This window comes from Triticum urartu, chromosome 4, assembly GCF_003073215.2.
Source record: "Triticum urartu cultivar G1812 chromosome 4, Tu2.1, whole genome shotgun sequence".
Lineage (NCBI taxonomy): Eukaryota > Viridiplantae > Streptophyta > Magnoliopsida > Poales > Poaceae > Triticum > Triticum urartu.
The window spans coordinates 236,203,803-236,222,331 of record NC_053025.1 but is presented as its reverse complement, the minus strand read 5'-3'; positions in this window follow the sequence as shown (position 1 = coordinate 236,222,331).

The following is an 18,529-nucleotide window of genomic DNA, read 5'->3' as shown; positions in this document are numbered from 1 at the left end:
AACTACCTTCAGTGCATCAAAACACAAAAATCATAATACCGATCGTCACCGAACTTTAAGCGTGCGGACCCTACAGGTTCGAGAACTATGTAGACATGACCGAGACACGTCTCCGGTCAATAACCAATAGCAGAACCTGGATGCTCATATTAGCTCCCACATATTCTATGAAGATCTTTATCGGTCAAACCGCATAACAACATACATTGTTCCCTTTGTCATCGGTATGTTACTTGCCCGAGATTCGATCGTCAGTATCTCAATACCTAGTTCAATCTCGTTTCCGGCAAGTCTCTTTACTCGTTCCGTAATACTCATCCCGCAACTAACACATTAGTTAGAATGCTTGCAAGGCTTATAGTGATGTGCATTACCGAGAGGGCCCAGAGGTACCTCTCCGATAATCGGATTGACAAATCCTAATCTCGAAATACGCCAACTCAACAAGTACCTTTGGAGACACCTGTAGAGCACCTTTATAATCACCCAGTTATGTTGTGACGTTTGGTAGCACACAAAGTGTTCCTCATGTAAACTGGAGTTGCATAATCTCATAGTCATAGGAACATGTATAAGTCATGAAGAAAGCAGTAGCAACAAACTAAACGATCAAGTGCTAAGCTAACGGAATGGGTCAAGTCAATCACATCATTCTCCTAATGATGTGATCCCGTTAATCAAATGACAACTCATGTCTATGTCTAGGAAACATAACCATCTTTGATCAATGAGCTAGTCAAGTAGAGGCATACTAGTGACACTCTGTTTGTCTATGTATTCACACATGTATCATGTTTTCGGTTAATACAATTCTAGCATGAATAATAAACATTTATCATGATATAAGAAAATAAATAATAACTTTATTATTGCCTCTAGGGCATATTTCCTTCAATATCCATATGGCAGGGATATGATTTGGTATGTATATGTGTTGGTATGCTTGTTGAAAGTATTTTCATATGTGTGTATTTATATATCTATGAAATTCTGTCAAATTGAATGATTTCAAGAAAAACTAGAAAAATAGGGGCTATATAGACTCTTTTCCGTCTGCTGGCGGACGACAAGGAGCTTTGCCATCAGCTAGCAGACGGCAAACATGCCACGTGTCAGCTACCTATGCAACATGGGGCAATAGGCTGCCTATTTTGTTGCTTTGCCGTCAGCCAGCGGACGGCAAAGAACGTTTAATATTTGCCGTCCGCCAGCTGACGGCAAAGCTACCAAATAGGCCAGCCCCCAGGTGCTGCCACATGGCTCGCTTGGCCGTCTGCTGGTCGACGATAATGATTCAATGCACGGCGTTAACCCCTTAACAGACCTAAGCTGACACGTGTGCCGTCCAGGCTCTTTGCCGCCAGCTGGTGGATGGCAAAGACCTTTGTATCTTTGTCGTCCGCCAACCAACGGTAAAGAGGCCTTTGTCGTAGCCTGTTCAGCCGGATGTGTTGCCGTCAGCTGGAGGACGGCAAAGGTCTTTGCCCTCCGCCATGTGTGCCTTTGCCGCTCGCCATGGCTGACGGCAAAGTTCCTGATTCCTGTAGTGTTAGCAAGTGATGTGATGGCTTTGATCTTCTCCGGGTTAGCTTCAATGCCTCTTTCTGAAACCAGGAATCATAACAGCTTACCGGTAGGCGCACCGAAGACACATTGGGGCGGGTTAAGCATCATTTTATAGACCCGGAGATTATCAAAAGTTTCTTTTTGATCATCCAGGAGAGTCTCCTTCTTCCTAGACTTGACCACAATATCATCCATATAAGCATGAATGTTTCGCCCAATCTAACTACGAAAACAATTCTTAACACAAGTTGAAAAGTTAAAGCCCAAAGGGCATAGAAACATAACAGAAAGCTCCAAAATGGATGATAAAAGATGTCTTCTCTTGGTCCTTGACTGCCATTTTGATTTGATGATAACCAGAATAAGCATCCAGGAAACATAAGCTCTCACAACCCACTATGGCATCAATAATCTAGTCAATACGAGGGAGAGCAAACGGATCAGCTAGACAAGCCTTGTTAAGATCTGTGTAATCAACACACATACGCCAAGTGCCATTCTTCTTGAGTACAAGCACCAGATTATCCAACCACTCCAGGTGCAAAACTTCAACGATAAACCCAGGTACTAAGAGCCGGGCCACCTCTTCTCCAATAGCCTTACATCGCTCTTCATTGAAACGACGAAGGAATTGTTTAACCAGCTTAAAATTAGGGTCCACATTAAGAGTGTGCTCAGTGAACTCTCTCGGAACACCCGACATGTCAGAAGGTTTCTATCGTAGACATGACATGGCAAATGTCCTAACAAAAGGACTTAGGTGTGGAGCCATCGCAACTAGATTAGCTCGAAGGGGTTGAACGGGACAAAGGACACAGAGAGTTTTACCCAGGTTCGGCCCCTATTAATGAGGTAAAAGCCTACTCCCGCTTCCGATTGTATTGCTTGGCTTTCGATTACTAGGGAGCGAATACGCTTGACCTAGTTCTCGGTTGATTGTTTCTTGAGTTAACCTTCCGCCGGATCACCCCATTATATACAGGTTGATGCCCGATGGCTTACAGAGTCCCGGCCGGCTCACACAAACGTGACCAGATCGGTTTCTATTTAAGCTTGCCTTACAAGACAAGTTAAACATATGGCGGCTCATCCCCCTGGGCCTCAAGTCGCCTCCGGGTCTTGGGCCCTCAATAGGCTTGCCCCATGAACCGTCATATTCACGTCTTCTTGGGCCTTATCGGGCCTCTTCATCTTTAAGCCGCCAGTAGCATGACCTGGCCCCTCCTGGGCATGTTATACCTAATAGTTATATCCCCAACATTAGGCCCAGGTTGATTTGAACTTATTCACACCAATCTTCACCACTTAACTTAGCAGAATCTTCGATCATCAATTCCCCATCATCTCTCTATAACCTGGCATGACGTCACATCACAGAACCGCGGTAACCCGTCACGAAATCATGTGCATTAACTTTGCACAAAGCCCAGGATATCTCAACATATCCTTATCTTAATAGACATCCCAAAAATCGAGGCGTCCATGTAGCCACATAATCATTTATCAGCCTCCTTGATTCTCACGCATGCCGTTGAGTCATTTCCTTCTAAATAGGGATAGGGGTCTTTCCTTTCACCTTTTATCCTTACCCCCTCGTCTTCGTCTTCCTTGTCGCGACGCCTCTGTAAAACCAAGCTCCGCCGCTGCTATCTTCCTCTAGTGTCAGCAACTCCAGCCGCTGCATCGACCTAAACAGACCAGAGAAACGCGGGGCACTTCCGCTGTTCATCAGCATCAACAGATACCCTTTCTGCTTCACATCAGATCTGCACTAGGGTTTGCTCAGTTCATCGGAGCTCTTTGCCGTTCTTCATTTGTCTCTTTGGATCGCATAGTTGGATCTGAGCACAACACTATAGTTAGGCGGTAGTAGTTTTAGCATCCATTTCCAATCGCAGAAGATACCCCCTATGTACAAGATCTCATCTGAGCACATGAGTTCTTTTGCTGCCGCCACCTTAGGCTTAGGAATTATTTTATTTTCGGAACTGCTATAAATCCAAAATAATAGAACTGATATGCGGAACCTGTTTGTTCAATACTTAGCAAAATTTTAGTCATAGGTCTACAGATATTTGCGAGCTGCGGCTGTGCGGGCGGCTTATGAGATAGGACGTAACCCACGAGACACCATTAGCCCCTCTTTAAGCCGTCAGCATATATTCAGAATCTGTATAACCCAGCATCATCTTCCAGTTTAATCATGGCAAAGTTTATAGAACGCATTCTGCATACGAATTGGCCTTGCATAACACACTTATTTGTTGATCACTGGACGGCTTAACAACATAACCTTAATTCCACAATATTTTCCTTTCTAGGCTTTCATTAAAATGACCAAAACTGTTACTTCATGCAATTGGGTTGCCTCCCGGGTTACCAAGCAGATGCTGAACGAGAATGTTCAAGTGGGCGTCTTAGCTGCGAAGAACGTTATCCACTGGAGAGTCCAAGGAACAGAAACCACCCCTGATCCTAAAGATGGCGAGGTTGTAGTTTTTACTGACCACATGCTCCGGGGGTTCACTCCACCCGGCTCAAAATTCTTTCGTGATGTGTTGCAGTTCTTCCAACTCCATCCACAAGATATTGGGCCCAACTCTATTTCAAACATCTGCAACTTCCAAGTCTTTTGCGAAGTGTACCTTCAACAGGAGCCCACTGTAGAATTGTTTAGGGAATTCTATTACCATAACTGCCAAACCGACTTCATGGACGGGCCCAACTTAGAACTAGGTGGCATTTCAATTCAAAGGCGGAAACAAGCCACGTTTCCTACTGCCACACCTCCCAGCCATCCTAAGGACTGGAACCAGACTTGGTTCTACTGCAAAGACACCTTTCCAGAAGGCGAAAATCCTCTGCCGGGTTACCATGAAAACCGTCTTAGCAACAGACAACCTCTCCCAGGGCGGATCAACACAGAAGAACGGGCCAAATATATGCCCATTTTTTCAAAGATCAGAGCCTTGATGGCCAATGGTTTGACTGGAGTCGATCTGGTTCGTTGCTGGGTCGCATGGAGAATCTTGCCTTTAAGCCGCCGGTCCAGCTTAATGTGTGAGTATACCGATGATGTTAAAGATCCGTTGCATTATTCTTCAATCCGTCTGGATGATAAGCAGATCAATGATATGACCAAGACTCTGCTCAACGAGAGTTTAGAAACATGCAGCAAAGTGGGGCTGAACCCCTTCTGCACCCTCAACAAGCCGCCAGCTATAAGTATTTTTGAGTAATTTTTGCAAACCCATTATTTCTCATTATGTATTCTCATTATTAATTGATTTCTGCAGGATGATTCTCCCTTTTAGAGCAAGAAATTGCAAGATAAGCCGGCCCAAAAAACGAGAGATAAGACGAAAACTTCCAAGAAACCCGCCAAGAAGAAGAAAAACACATCAGAACTTTTTGCACTGAATGATGATGAGTCGGAGGTAGAACTTGATTCTCTTGGCTCATTATTTGTACATCTTATTGACACCGATTACCATCAAGATGACTCGGAAGCCAGCCATGCAGATGGTGAAGTGGTAACTATCCTTTCCTCTGACTCAGAACCTCTGCCAAGACAGAAAGTTCGTCAAGTGAGCCGGAAAGTAAGGTTTTCTCACCCTTTAGCTTACTTGGATCCCAACTTTATTTTGAAGAAGCAGCAGCACGAAGTTCGTCGCACGACCCGAAACAGCTACGATGGCAATCTCTCTTCCGGCTTACCCAACACGCCAGTTCCTTGCAATAGCCGAGTAGAGGTTTCACAGATTTCTGACTTAGCTTTTCCGAAGGCGGGTCTTACTCGACAACCTCTTAACCCTTTTGATTCAAACTATTAGGGAACTTCTAACTCCTCATCCATTGACTCCACTTGGACTTAAATCCCCCTCTTCAAAGTCGCCCCAGGGTGAGAACATTGAATTTCTTTGGTTTTAAACCCTTTGTAAATCGTCATGCTGATGTCTTTGTGTCTCATTGCCAGTGGTAAAGCCAAGCCAAGCAAGAAGGTGAAGATAAGTAAGCTGGGCGATGAAACCAAAACCGCTGAACCGGAGAAGCAAATGATGTCAGAAGCTTCCCATCAGAATTTTGACGCTACTGCTGATGATCCGCCGCCAGAAGAGCACAATGTCACAATGGACTCCATGGATGTTAACCCATCCAATGCTAAGCCGCCAAGCCCTGCCAAGCCTGCTGAGAAAGAGGCTGATGATGTTATTGTCACTGGGGTTAGCTATACAGCACCGGTAACCCCACTGTCCTATCAAAGCATAGTGCCAAAGAAGAATTTTCAGCTGCAGACAAGGGTAAATGGAAACTGGATTTGGAGAGTTACGCCCAGTTCAATGCTCATAAGATTCATGTGGGTTATCTAAACCTCCTTCACACCAACTGTGACTTTGAAGCCGTCCTGGTTAACCTCATGAAGGAGTGCTTTGAAGTAAGCACTAACAAAACCTTCTCATATAAGTATATAACTGTCAGCCGCAAAGTGTACCAAATATGAAAGAATTGAATATGCTGTAGACTTAGATAGTATCTTTGATCTTGTAGCTATTCCATAGCAATTTGTAACTGCTGAATCAAAACGAGTAGTCCCCAAGGGCCGGCTTAAACTGGAAGGGTAAGCCGGGACTTCAAATTGTAGCGCTAAAATCCACGGATATAGTCCCCCCAAGGGCCGGCTTAAGCTGCATAGCTAAGCTGGGACATAGCACCAGACTTATGAACAAATCCAAATATGTAGCCCCCATGAGCCGACTTTAGTTGAAGAAAACTTAGCTAGGTCAGTAAAGATTTGCCTTAAAAAGAGCAATGTACATTAGCCCCCAAGTTCCAAGTAAAATACTTGTATTATGCTTGGGACTATAAAAAGGTGATTATCATAACCACATACTGCCGCTTAACCTCTTTATCTTGCAGGCTGAATTAAATATGAAAGAATCACAAGTGGTGGATCTGCGGTAGAGCATCCAAACACAACAATCTGAAACTTCCAAGGCCCAATCAGAACAGAAAACCGCTTTGGAAGACATTGAGAAGATGAAAAGGCACTTCAGCGCTGAGAGAATTGGCTGGGACACTAAGAAGGCGGCTCTATTGAAAAGTGCTGAAGATGCCGAGGCTGTTCTTAGTGTAAGTGCATCTAGTGCCACCCCTAGTTGGTTTGGAGTATTGACGACAAACCTAGTTGAGGGACTAATGTGTTTGTGAGAATTGCAGGATAACACAGGTAGAAGTCCCTCATTGATTCGGTTTTACTACCAGAGATGACCCCTAAAAATGTATGAAGACATCGAAGCCAAAGGTGGTATATGAAGATATTCACATTGAAGACTATGACAAAAGAAGACACGTTATGAAGCCTATGGAGCTCGAAGACTTAGATCTATCGTAGTTCTTTTTCTTTTGTGTTGAGTCATAGGAACCACCGTACTGTTAAGTGGGGTCCAGGAGAACCAGTCAGAATGACTGAAGTGATGCCTAAACTAAAAACCTATGTCTTCGAGTGAAGACAATGAGACCGAATCTTGTCCAGAGCCGGACAAGTCAGCTTTGCTTGTATCCCAAGTAAAGTTGCCATGAGAGTTTGAAATCTGACCGTAAGACACGTGTCAGTTCCTTAGTGACCTAGGGTCATTTCCGAAAAATCAGGTCGGGTTGCCAAGTGGCTATAAATAGCCCACCCCCTACAACCATAAACGGTTGGCTGCTCAGATTTCAGTGCACGGCTTTTGTCGTTTGAGAGCAACCCACCTCGAAGCCTTTGAGAGAAAATTCCTAGCGAGGAGAAAAGCCCTAACCACCCAGAGCCAGAGAACATTGGGCATCACTTAAGTCTTCTTGTCTGTGTGATCTGAAGACTTATTACACTTGAGGACTGTGAATCCTCCAGACGGTTAGGCATCGCGTTCAGAGCATCCAAGAGACATTGTGGATTGCTAGTGAACGAAGTCTGTGAAGGTTTGGGAGTCTACCTTGAAGACTTACCAGAGTGATTAGGCGAGGACTATGTGACCTTAGCTCAAGGAGAATATGGTGAGGACTTGGTGTCCTGAGCTGCGTGTTCAGGACTGGGTGTCCGGGACTGTGTGTCCTAAGGTTTAAATACCTAGCCGCTCCAACCAGAGGTACTATTGTCACAGCAACTGGAACTGGTCCAACACATCATTGTCTTCAACGAGTCACTGGTTTCATCTTCACTTCCTTTTTCTTACTGTTACTCATTGTGAAGCCATTGCATGCTTGCTCTATCTTTTGTCTTCACAACGTGAATGTATGATCTGTTTGGCTTCATAACTTCTTCCCACCTGATCCTTATTACACTGCAGCTGTTTGTCATTGCGCTTTCACTTTATTGAATACTTGACCATGGCTGGCCTAGTGTAATCTAACTTCGGCTGCATAGTAATAGGCATAATCTTCGCTGTTTGTCTTCATAACTCCCACGTTTTGAAGACTTTCATAAAAATCGCCTATTCACCCCCCTCTAGTCGATATAACGCACTTTCAATTGGTATCAGAGCAAGGTGCTCCCTTGTTCTGTGTGATTCGGTTTAACCACCTGGAGTTTTAGTTATGTCGACTGCAGGGATAATCAAAGTCTCCGCTGCGTGCCCCGTCTTCGATGGAACTGAATATCCCTACTGGAAGAATAAGATGCACATGCATCTTGAAGCCATTGACGTCGACCTATGGTATGTCATCGAGAACAGCGTTCCCAAGGCTAGAGAAGGTGTCACTGCTGCTGATGTCAAGAAGTTCACTCAACTGGACTCTACTGCCAAAAATATCATCTATGGTCATCTGACAAAAGGACAGTATGGCCGTGTGAGTGCCTTGAAGACATCCAAGCTGGTCTGGGACTGGCTCTCCAAGGTCAATGAAGGCATCTCAACCCAGAGAGATCAAAGAATCAGTGTTCTTCGCAACCTCTTCAACCGCTTCAAGCGAAATGACAATGAGAATGTCCAGCACACATTTGATCGGCTCACTGACATCACAAATGAGCTTCAAGCCCTCGGCGCCACTGAGATCACCAAACATGAAATCGTCAAGACGCTGCTGAGATCACTTGATAGTTCATTTGACATCCTAGCCCTGATGATAGAAGAACGTCCTGATTTCAAGACACTCGATCCGTCTGACATACTTGAGAGGCTCAACACACATGAGTTCCAGCTTTCTGAGAAAAGAGATATCTACGGTCCAAACTATGGGCGAACTCGTGCCTTGAAGGCAAAAGCTGTTTCCTCATCTGAAGAAGAATCTGACAGCAGTTCTGATGATCCTGAAGATATTGGAAGGGAACTTGCAATGCTAGTGAAGAAGTTCCAAAAATTCACCAAGAAGAAAGGCTTCAGAAAATCTTCACGATCAAGCTCAAGGAATGATGAAGCTTCTGCTCTTGACTACAAGAAGAAAACATGTCACAAGTGCAAGAAAACTGGACACTTCATCTCTGAGTGTCCACAGTGGGACAATGAGAACAGACGGAAGAAGAAGAGCAAGGAATATGATTCTGGCGACAAGAAGAAGAAGAAATACTCAAAGTCTTCTTCCAAGTCTTCCTCAAAGTCTTCATCACACAAGAAGAGCTCATCTGGCAAGGCATGTGCGTTTGTTGGCAAGGAAATGGATTCAGAGGAGGAGTCCGCTTCTGAGGAGGCAGAGGTGGAGTCTGAGGAGGAGTCTGATTCTGGCATTGCGAGTCTGGCTACAACATACGTCGCCAAGTCCATCTTCAACACTGAAGACAATGACTTCATCACCGACACCAATGCGAATGACAAGAACGACTCCACTCCTACCTACTGCTTCATGGCACGAGGTGCCAAGGTAAACACACGCACTACTCGCTATCAAACATATAGTGACGATGACTCTGACTGTGATTCAAAACCCAGCTACAAAACACTTGCTAAAATTGCAACTGAACAACAGAAAGCTATGGAACATATTCAAATACTGTTAGACAGAAGCGATGATCTGTTGGGTGCTGACATGACTCGATCTGAATCCTTAATTGAAGACATAAAAAATCTTCACGTTAAGTATCAGGAACTTGAAGATCGTCTTGATACTCTCTCAACAACTCATGAAAAGCTTTCCTATGATTATCTTCAAAGGAAGCAAGAACTTGAGAAGTTGAGAGCGGCTCATGAAGATCTTCAAAAGGAAAACGAGTCACTTCACGCCGAACAGATCAGTTCCGCTCAGGAAGGATTTGAACCACCATATCTTAAATGCATTGAGCGTGATAATGCTACTTCTGTTGCTGAATGTTCCACTGCTACTGCTGTTGCAATATCTTCAACTGTTGATGTGGTAACTAACCCCTCTGCTGAGGATACCACTGCTATTGCTGATGAGAATGCTAGGTTGAAGACATTGCTTGAAACAGGGATGTAAAAAAGTCTTAAAGGACATCAGACATTATGTGATGTCCTCAAGAAGCAGATTCTGAACCGAAACCCTAGGAAAGAGGGTGTTGGGTTCGTAAGGAAAATAAATGCAGATGGCTCTTACTGGAAACCTGAGTAGTACCCCAAAACCACATGGGTTGCTGCAAAGGAACCTTCAGCAGATCCATCCAATTTATCTGGCTTCACATGTGCTAACCCCATTATTATTGATGAATCCTTTGATGCAAACTATAAACTGTTTAAGAATCAGAATGGTGAAGTGTTTGCCAGGTACATTGGTACTAACTGCAGGAATGGACCGCCTATGAAGAAGATCTGGGTTCCGAAAAAGTGTCTGGAAAATCTTCCTGTGAATGTCTTCATGACACCTCACTTGAAGAAGACAAACCTCAGACTAAAAGCTTCATACTGTCCAAAGGCTTCATTCAAACAGAGGACTCACCTGAGTCACACTAATGCAAATGTTTTGCAGGGAAACCATACTTAGGCATATGAATATGAGAGCGGTTCATCGAACCGTCATGTTCATATGACCAAAAATTATTCTGCTTATTTCTATGAGTATTATTGTCCACCTGCAAGACTGTTTGCTAAGGCTTCAAAGCCAAAATTCTCAGATGCCGCACTGAGACTTATTGCTTCTAAGCCACCCTTGAAGATGTGGGTGGTTAAGAAAGCTTAACTCTCTTTTGCAGGGAAAGGTCTCCAGCAGAAAAACAAAATCTTCTGATGCTATTGCTGGGGACCTTAAAAATCTTGTAGGGCGCAAAAGATAAAATGCCCGAATGGCATCATTATGTACTTCGTTCCTGAATCGCATGCTACTCTCCCTATTAGTCCTAATCTGGATCTAAGTTTTCATAACCCACTGGTTCTTCAAATGTTTTTGCTTCACAATTCTCTTCGTGAAGCCTATCCCCCTAACTGCACTGTAGGGTACGACACCAGCGTCTTCAAAGTCTTCAGAATGGATTATTGACAGTGGATGTACAAATCACATGACTGGCAAAAGAAGCCTTCTTATGGACTCAACCTTACGTCCATCCGACAAGAGCCACATCACATTTGCTGACACTGGTAAAAGTAAGGTATTGGGTCTAGGTAGAGTTGCAATCTCAAAGGATCAACACATGGATAAAGTCATGCTTGTTGAATCCCTTGGCTTCAACTTAATGTCTGTCTCAATGCTTTGTGATTTGAACATGATCGTAATGTTTGGAAAATATCGTTGCCTAGTACTAATGGAATCTGACAAGTCTCTAGTGTTTGAAGGGTATCGGAAAGATGATTTGTATGTGGTAGATTTCTCGGCAGGGCCACAACTTGCAGTATGTCTTCTTGCAAAAGCTTCAGAATGCTGGCTTTGGCATCGGAGGCTTGGGCATGCTGGCATGAGGAACCTCCACACCCTTGCGAAGAAGAAGCATGTCATAGGCATCGAGGGCGTCAAGTTCAAGAAAGATCACTTATGCGGTGCCTGTGAAGCAGGGAAGATGACAAGGGCAAAACATCCTTCGAAGACAATCATGACTACTACTCAACCCTTCGAACTGCTCCACATGGATCTTTTCGGCCCCACTCACTACTCAACTTTTACTACTACTGCTTGCCTCTATGGCTTCGTCATTGTTGATGATTACTCTAGATATACTTGGGTGCACATAATCCTTTACAAGACTGAAGTGCACGATGTCTTCAGACGCTTCGCCAATCGAGCTATGAACAATTTTGGTGCCAAGATAAAGCACATCAGAAGTGACAATGGCACTGAATTCAAGAACACTGGCCTTGATACATATCTTGATACCTTGGGCATCACACATGAATTCTCAGCTCCGTACACACCACAGCAGAATGGCGTCGTCGAACGCAAGAACAGAACACTCATTGAGATGGCAGAACGATGCTAGATGAATACAAGACTCCAAGAAAATTCTGGACTGAAGCCATTGATACTGCATGTCATACAATAAATCGTGTTTATCTTCACAAGCTTCTGAACAAGACATCTTATGAACTCCTAACTGGCAAGAAGCCAAATGTCAATTACTTCAGAGTATTTGGCTCAAGGTGCTGGATCAAGGACCCACACCACACCTTAAAGTTTGCACCAAAAGCACATGAGGGCTTTATGCTTGGATATGGAAAGGATTCGCACTCCTACAGAGTCTTCAACCTCTTTCATTACAAAGTTGTTGAAACAGTGGATGTGTGGTTCGATGAGACAAATGGTTCACAAAGAGAGCAACTGCCAAATGTGCTAGATGAAGTTCCAGCTAGTGAATCAATCAAGCTTATGGGAACTGGAGAGATTATATCTTCTGAAGCTCATCCTGAAGAAGAACTTATCATCTCAGCACCTGATGAATATGAAGACAATGCTCAGCCTGAAGACATTCCTCCCAACAACAACACAGATTAGCAAGAGCAAAGTCTTCGCCCTGTACATCCTCGTGTTGCCAATGAAGTGTAGATTGACAGAATAATTGACAGCATCAATGCACCTGGTCCACTCACTCGTTCAAGGGCAACTCAGCTAGCAAATTTCTGTGGGCACTTTGCATTCGTCTCAATATCAGAACCCAAGAAAGTTGAAGAAGCCTTCATGGAACCTGAATGGATTCAAGCTATGCAAGAAGAGCTTCAACAGTTTGAACTGAATAATGTATGGGAACTGGTTAAGCGTCCTGATCCACGGAAGCACAACATAATAGGCACCAAATGGATATACCGCAACAAACAAGATGAGCATGGTCAAGTTGTCAGAAACAAAGCTCGTCTCGTTGCTCAAGGATATACTCAAGTGGAGGGCATTGACTTCGATGAAACATTTGCTCCTGTGGCTAGGCTTGAAGCCATACGCATACTGCTGGCCTACGCAAATCATCATAACATACTTCTATATCAAATGGATGTGAAAAGTGCCTTTCTCAATGGCAAGATTGAAGAAGAAGTGTATGTTGCACAACCGCCTGGCTTTGAAAATCCAAAACATCCTGACATGGTATACAAGCTCAACAAGGCACTGTATGGCCTCAAACAAGCCCCTAGGGCCTGGTATGACACACTCAAATACTTCCTGAAGAGCAAAGGCTTCATACCTGGTTCCCTGGATCCCACTCTTTTCACGAAGACATATGATGGTGAACTATTTGTGTGCCAAATATATGTGGATGACATTATCTTCGGCTGCACCAATCAGAAGTACAGTGAAGAGTTTGGATATATGATGCAAGAGCAATATCAGATGTCCATGATGGGGGAGCTGAAGTTCTTCCTTGGTCTTCAAGTACGACAACAACGCAATGGCATCTTCATATCTCAAGAGAAGTATCTCAAAGATTCCCTGAAGAAGTTCGGTATGCAAGACTGCAAAGGCTTCACAACACCAATGCCAGCCAAACATCATCTAGGCCCTGACGACAATGGTAAAGAGTTCGATCAAAAGGTATACCGCTCCATGATTGGTTCTTTGCTTTATTTATGTGCATCTAGGCCAGATATTATGCTTAGTGTTTGCATGTGTGCTCGATTTCAAGCGGCACCAAAGGAGTCGCATCACTTAGCTGTGAAGTGAATTCTTCGATATTTGGCTCACACCCCAACTCTAGGATTATGGTACCCAAAGGGCTCAGAGTTTGATTTGGTTGGATTTTCGGATGCTGATTATGCTGGTGACAAAGTTGATCGCAAGTCTACATCAGGCACATGTCACTTTCTGGGACGATCACTTGTATGTTGGTCTTCAAAGAAGCAGAATTGTGTATCTCTCTCCACTGCTGAATCTGAATACATTGCTGCTGGATCTTGCTGCGCTCAGCTTCTGTGGATGAAGCAAACACTCAAGGACTATGGCATTCATCTGAAGCAAGTGCCACTTTACTGCGACAATGAAAGCGCCATCAAGATTGCCAACAACCCAGTTCAGCACTCGAAGACAAAGCACATTGAAATTCGTCATCACTTTCTCAGAGATCATGTTGTGAAGGAAGACATTGATATCATACACGTCAACACTGAAGAACAATTGGCAGATATCTTCACCAAGCCCTTGGATGAGAAGAGATTTTGCATGTTACGGTGTGAGCTAAATATCCTGGAATCCTCAAATGTCCTGTGATCAGGCACACATCCTAACACTTATGCATATGATGACTTAGATGTGCAACGCACAAAGTAAAGTATATCTTCAATCAATGAAGACATACATTCTAAGTGTGAATACATTAATGTGGAATTTGACTTCGGAGCGCCACGATAATTGTGCGCCGTGTCTGGGTCTAATACTTCCTATACAGTGGGTAACGCCACCACCAAACGTTCTATTTTGAAGTGTTTCACTCATGGCGTTACCTTGCAATATCTTCACATTTGGTTTGGCTTCGAACTTAACATGTCTTCATGATTATCTTCACTACGTTGATTATATAGATATATACATACTAGTGTTCTGTCCTCTACAGCATTCACTTATAGCTATGTGTTCTTGGTTGAATCTTTTGAACTAAGTGAATGTGATCGGACCCTAATCTCTCTATGCTTTCTATCACAAATTCTATCTCTCCAAGTCATGTGCATTCTATTGAAACTGTCGAATGTCTTCACTGCGTCCTTGTCAGCAGAAGATATAGAGACAACCATAAAGTCCATTTTCAATGATCATTCCTCCACATAAAATCCGGAGAAGCAGGAACGACCGCCCGACAATCCAGGCATGCGTGGGACGTGGAACAAACCCCAAACTTCCGCAAACTGGCCACACGTTTCTCAGATGCGAATCGCTAGGGGCACCTGTGTAATAGCACAGTGCCGCCCCTGTGCCTATAAATTCACACTTACCGTGGTCATTATCTCCTTCTTCCACCCTCACACGAACCCTAGCGCCACCGCTAGCTCTCGACGATGCCGGCGACGAAGCGCTTCGCTGCCGCAACCTCTCCGACGCCGTCCTCACACCGACCGCGGACATCGTTCTCTCCGCCGTCGCCGTAGGTGTCTTCCGTCGCCAAGTTAGGGCACGGAGGACTGAACTGCTCGGCATCATCTCCCACTTCCATCTAGCAGTTCCAAGTGTGGTAAATAAAACTTCTTTTTACAGCCCCTTTTGATCTCATGGTTCTGTCACTTTCTACCATAAGAAGTTTATCTTCACACAAGTTAGATCTCTCAATCTGCATCTTATAACATGCCTAGTATATTCACTTGTGCTTCATGAAGTAGTTAGATTCCTCACTTGTACTGATCTGTGGGTTCGTACAAATCTGGAACCAACTTCTTATCTATGAGTGAATGTCTTCGCACGATGAGGTCAATGTCTTCTAAACTGATTAATCTTCAAAACCTTCTAAGAGTGCATATGACCTCTTCCCCTTCCCTCGCACCTTAATACTGTCACAGGTACATGTCCGTGGGAGAATCCTTCGGTTCTCATAGTCTGCATTCATTTGCAGAATTCCTACAGCATCACACAAACTCTCCTGAAGCCAGTTCCTGTTGGTTCAGCAAAAGAAAGCCTTTGAAGCCTTTGAAAGTTTTGAAGCCTTTCAAGTTAAAGTTTATGGCTTCAGAAGCAGTAGCAAGAAAGGGGGGCAGACAGAGACGTGAAGGAACTTCCAAAGATCTGCCTGAAGACCTGGCAGAAATGTATAAAACAGTCCTGAAGAGAATATAGCGCAGACTCGACCAATGGACGACGCATTGGGCTAACAATGGTCAAATACGTCGCACCTAGATACGAAAGCGCCATCAACGCACTGAACATCTATACAAGAACTGTCCCACGACCAAGAGAATAAGCCATACCAAAGCTTCTACCATGCAGGTCGCACAAACCTGGATAAATCACAACCGCTCAGCCGCTATCTTATGAAAGCTTCATCGCAACTGCCGGCCCACAACACAAAGCAGAACAAAACATTGGTAGACTCACACTCCGCACAAGCAAATGCACAGCCAAGCATCCACACAAGCAATCGAACCATCTGCCAACCTTAAGGCCTCACACCACACCTATCCAACGGGACGCCTGGGAATGACCCCCACTACTTTGAGTCGATGCAGTCACTGCTGTAGCCGAGGCCAAAGCAATCAAAAAGCCAAAACTCAAACCGGCCCTCTCCCAAGAAATCTAAGGCGAACCATGGCATGCAGCCCCTTGAAAAGGTAACGAAACTACCCGCGTCTCCAACCCAGAAGCCATGCGCTCAGAACACGCAAAGACCAATAAGGCCTGCAAATCCTGCAGCAAGCATAGATTTTCAAGTTGAACTGAAACGCCAGAGAGCTCATCAAAAAACAGAATCGAAATTTCACATGGCCTTCTTTGTATTCGCCATCATCGCAAATATGGACAATGTGCTCACAGGACATCACTCAAGACTGTCTACTGCCGTTCCTCAGCGCGCATCAAAGGCCATGCTTCAGAATCTTGCTATGCCCAACGCAAAAATGAAGCAAAAATGATCATGAAAGCTCAATCAAGAAATATGGACAGCCAGTGTGCAAGAAATGAAGATGCAAGACATTTGCAGAACTTAAGAAAACTTTCTGAACGCTGGCAGAAGCTAAGGTCACCAGAGGCGGATGAAGTATTTCAAAGGAATTGCAGGCCTAAATTAGGCCCGGAAAGCGCAAGCCTGGCTCCTGGCATCGACCGCCAAATGACCGCAAAGAAAAAAAGAAGACGTTTCCACTAAACCGAGGCACCAAGGGCAAAGAACATCCATTATCTCCAAGAACGACTGCTCGAAGCCCAAAGACCGGTCAACAGTCAGAGAATCAAAAGAAAGAACATGCTGAGGCGGAAGCCCCGGCCAAGATAAGAGCTTGAACCTCCTAAGCCCCCTCCAGCAAAAAAAAAAGATCAAGAATCCGGGTGCTCCACAGACCCTTGAAGTGAACCTATGCATGGCCACACGGACGCAGAAGTCAAACTGACGGTCAGACCGCTCGAAGAGGCCTCCTGCAACTAAACTATCCCCACAGCACCCCATCTGCGAAGACATGGTCATCAGGACATGACAAATGATGCAGAGCTTCCTCAGTATTAATCAAAGCGAGCCAACATCAATTGCGCCTCATGCACCCAATGCACAAGATCTATGGGACGGTACGCCTCAAGAAGAAGAAGAATTTGAGCCCAGCCCATCCAACCCACAACACCGTCTACGTTCCCAGGCTTTCGCAAAGGTCCAAGGCTCACAGTCTAATCTAAGAATCGCTCGCAATAGCCGAAGAAGAAGCACACAAGCCATAAAGCTCCAAAAAGCAGTCCCAGGAGAACGGCCTGTGACAACTCCAGCTAGCAAAACGGACGCTGAAAAGGGTAGGCTGCACAAACCAACAACTGAACCAACTGTGAGCCCCCACAAAAGCTAAAAGACGAAGCTATGACCAGCACTCTGTCCTGAGTCTCTGTGCAGTCATCAACTTTGATTGACATTGGACACAGCCTCATGTCCAGAACCAGTCCCAAGGCTGCCAAGGTTCCCAGGTCCTGCATCAGCACCTGGCTCCTTTGACATCAATAGCTTCAAGGCAGACAATACGTTCTTCAACAGCTCCAAGAACCCCTATTCAAGGGAAAGATTTCATCAGATAGGTTCTGGAGCTATCCTCAGCGCAGCTACTATTCATGCATCCTATACAACCAAGGTCGCATCTTCCCGCACAAGCGCCTTGATGTTGAAGCCATTGCTGGTCTGCCCTGTTTAGAGGAAGCGCTGGATTGCTTCAAGCAAGTGGGTCTGCTGCAGTTTGTAACTGATGAAGAGCACTGGAATGAAGAGCTTCTGCTTTTCTATGCCACCCTCCACATCAAAGGATACAACAGAGATCCGAAGACTTGGGCCCTGGAGTGGATGACCGGCAATGTCCATCATGAAGCCAATGCATTTGATATCATTGAGCTCACCGGCCTGCCCACTCCTGGCGAATTCTTCGAGGAAGGCTGTCAACTACATGCTGAAGCTATTGAGAGCATATTCCAGAGCTGAAACAAAATATTGAGTCAGATCTCTAATGATGAATCCATGCCAGATGCACCTATGCAAAACTGAGTTCGTCGAAGACCTTTATACTGCTCAGAAATATTACATCATCGGCGGACTCTCTGGGCCCATAAGTGGACACCTCCAATGCCAATATTTAGGTGCAATGAAATCTCATTCTATACTTCGGCAAATGCTCAATGCAGATTTCTTCATAACGCCAATTGCCTCCCAGATATTTGTGTTGAAGTTCTAATGCTCCTTGTGATGAGGCTGATCAAACGCAACTCCTCATCTCGGTATAACCCTCAACCCGAAACCATTGCGACTTCTTCCAATTGGATACTCATGCTGAAGCTTATATATCGCTAGCCTGCCAACCACCTGAGTCTTCATAATGCAGGAACACCAAATTCACTCAAAATATAGAAAGTTTGAAGCATTCAGTTATCCTTTGGCTGGCATGGACACGCGCCACACCCGCTTAACTAAGCCACTGATATGGCAACTGCGTCAAGACCCAAAAGAGCGCGCGCTCTCGAGTAGCTGTTTCAT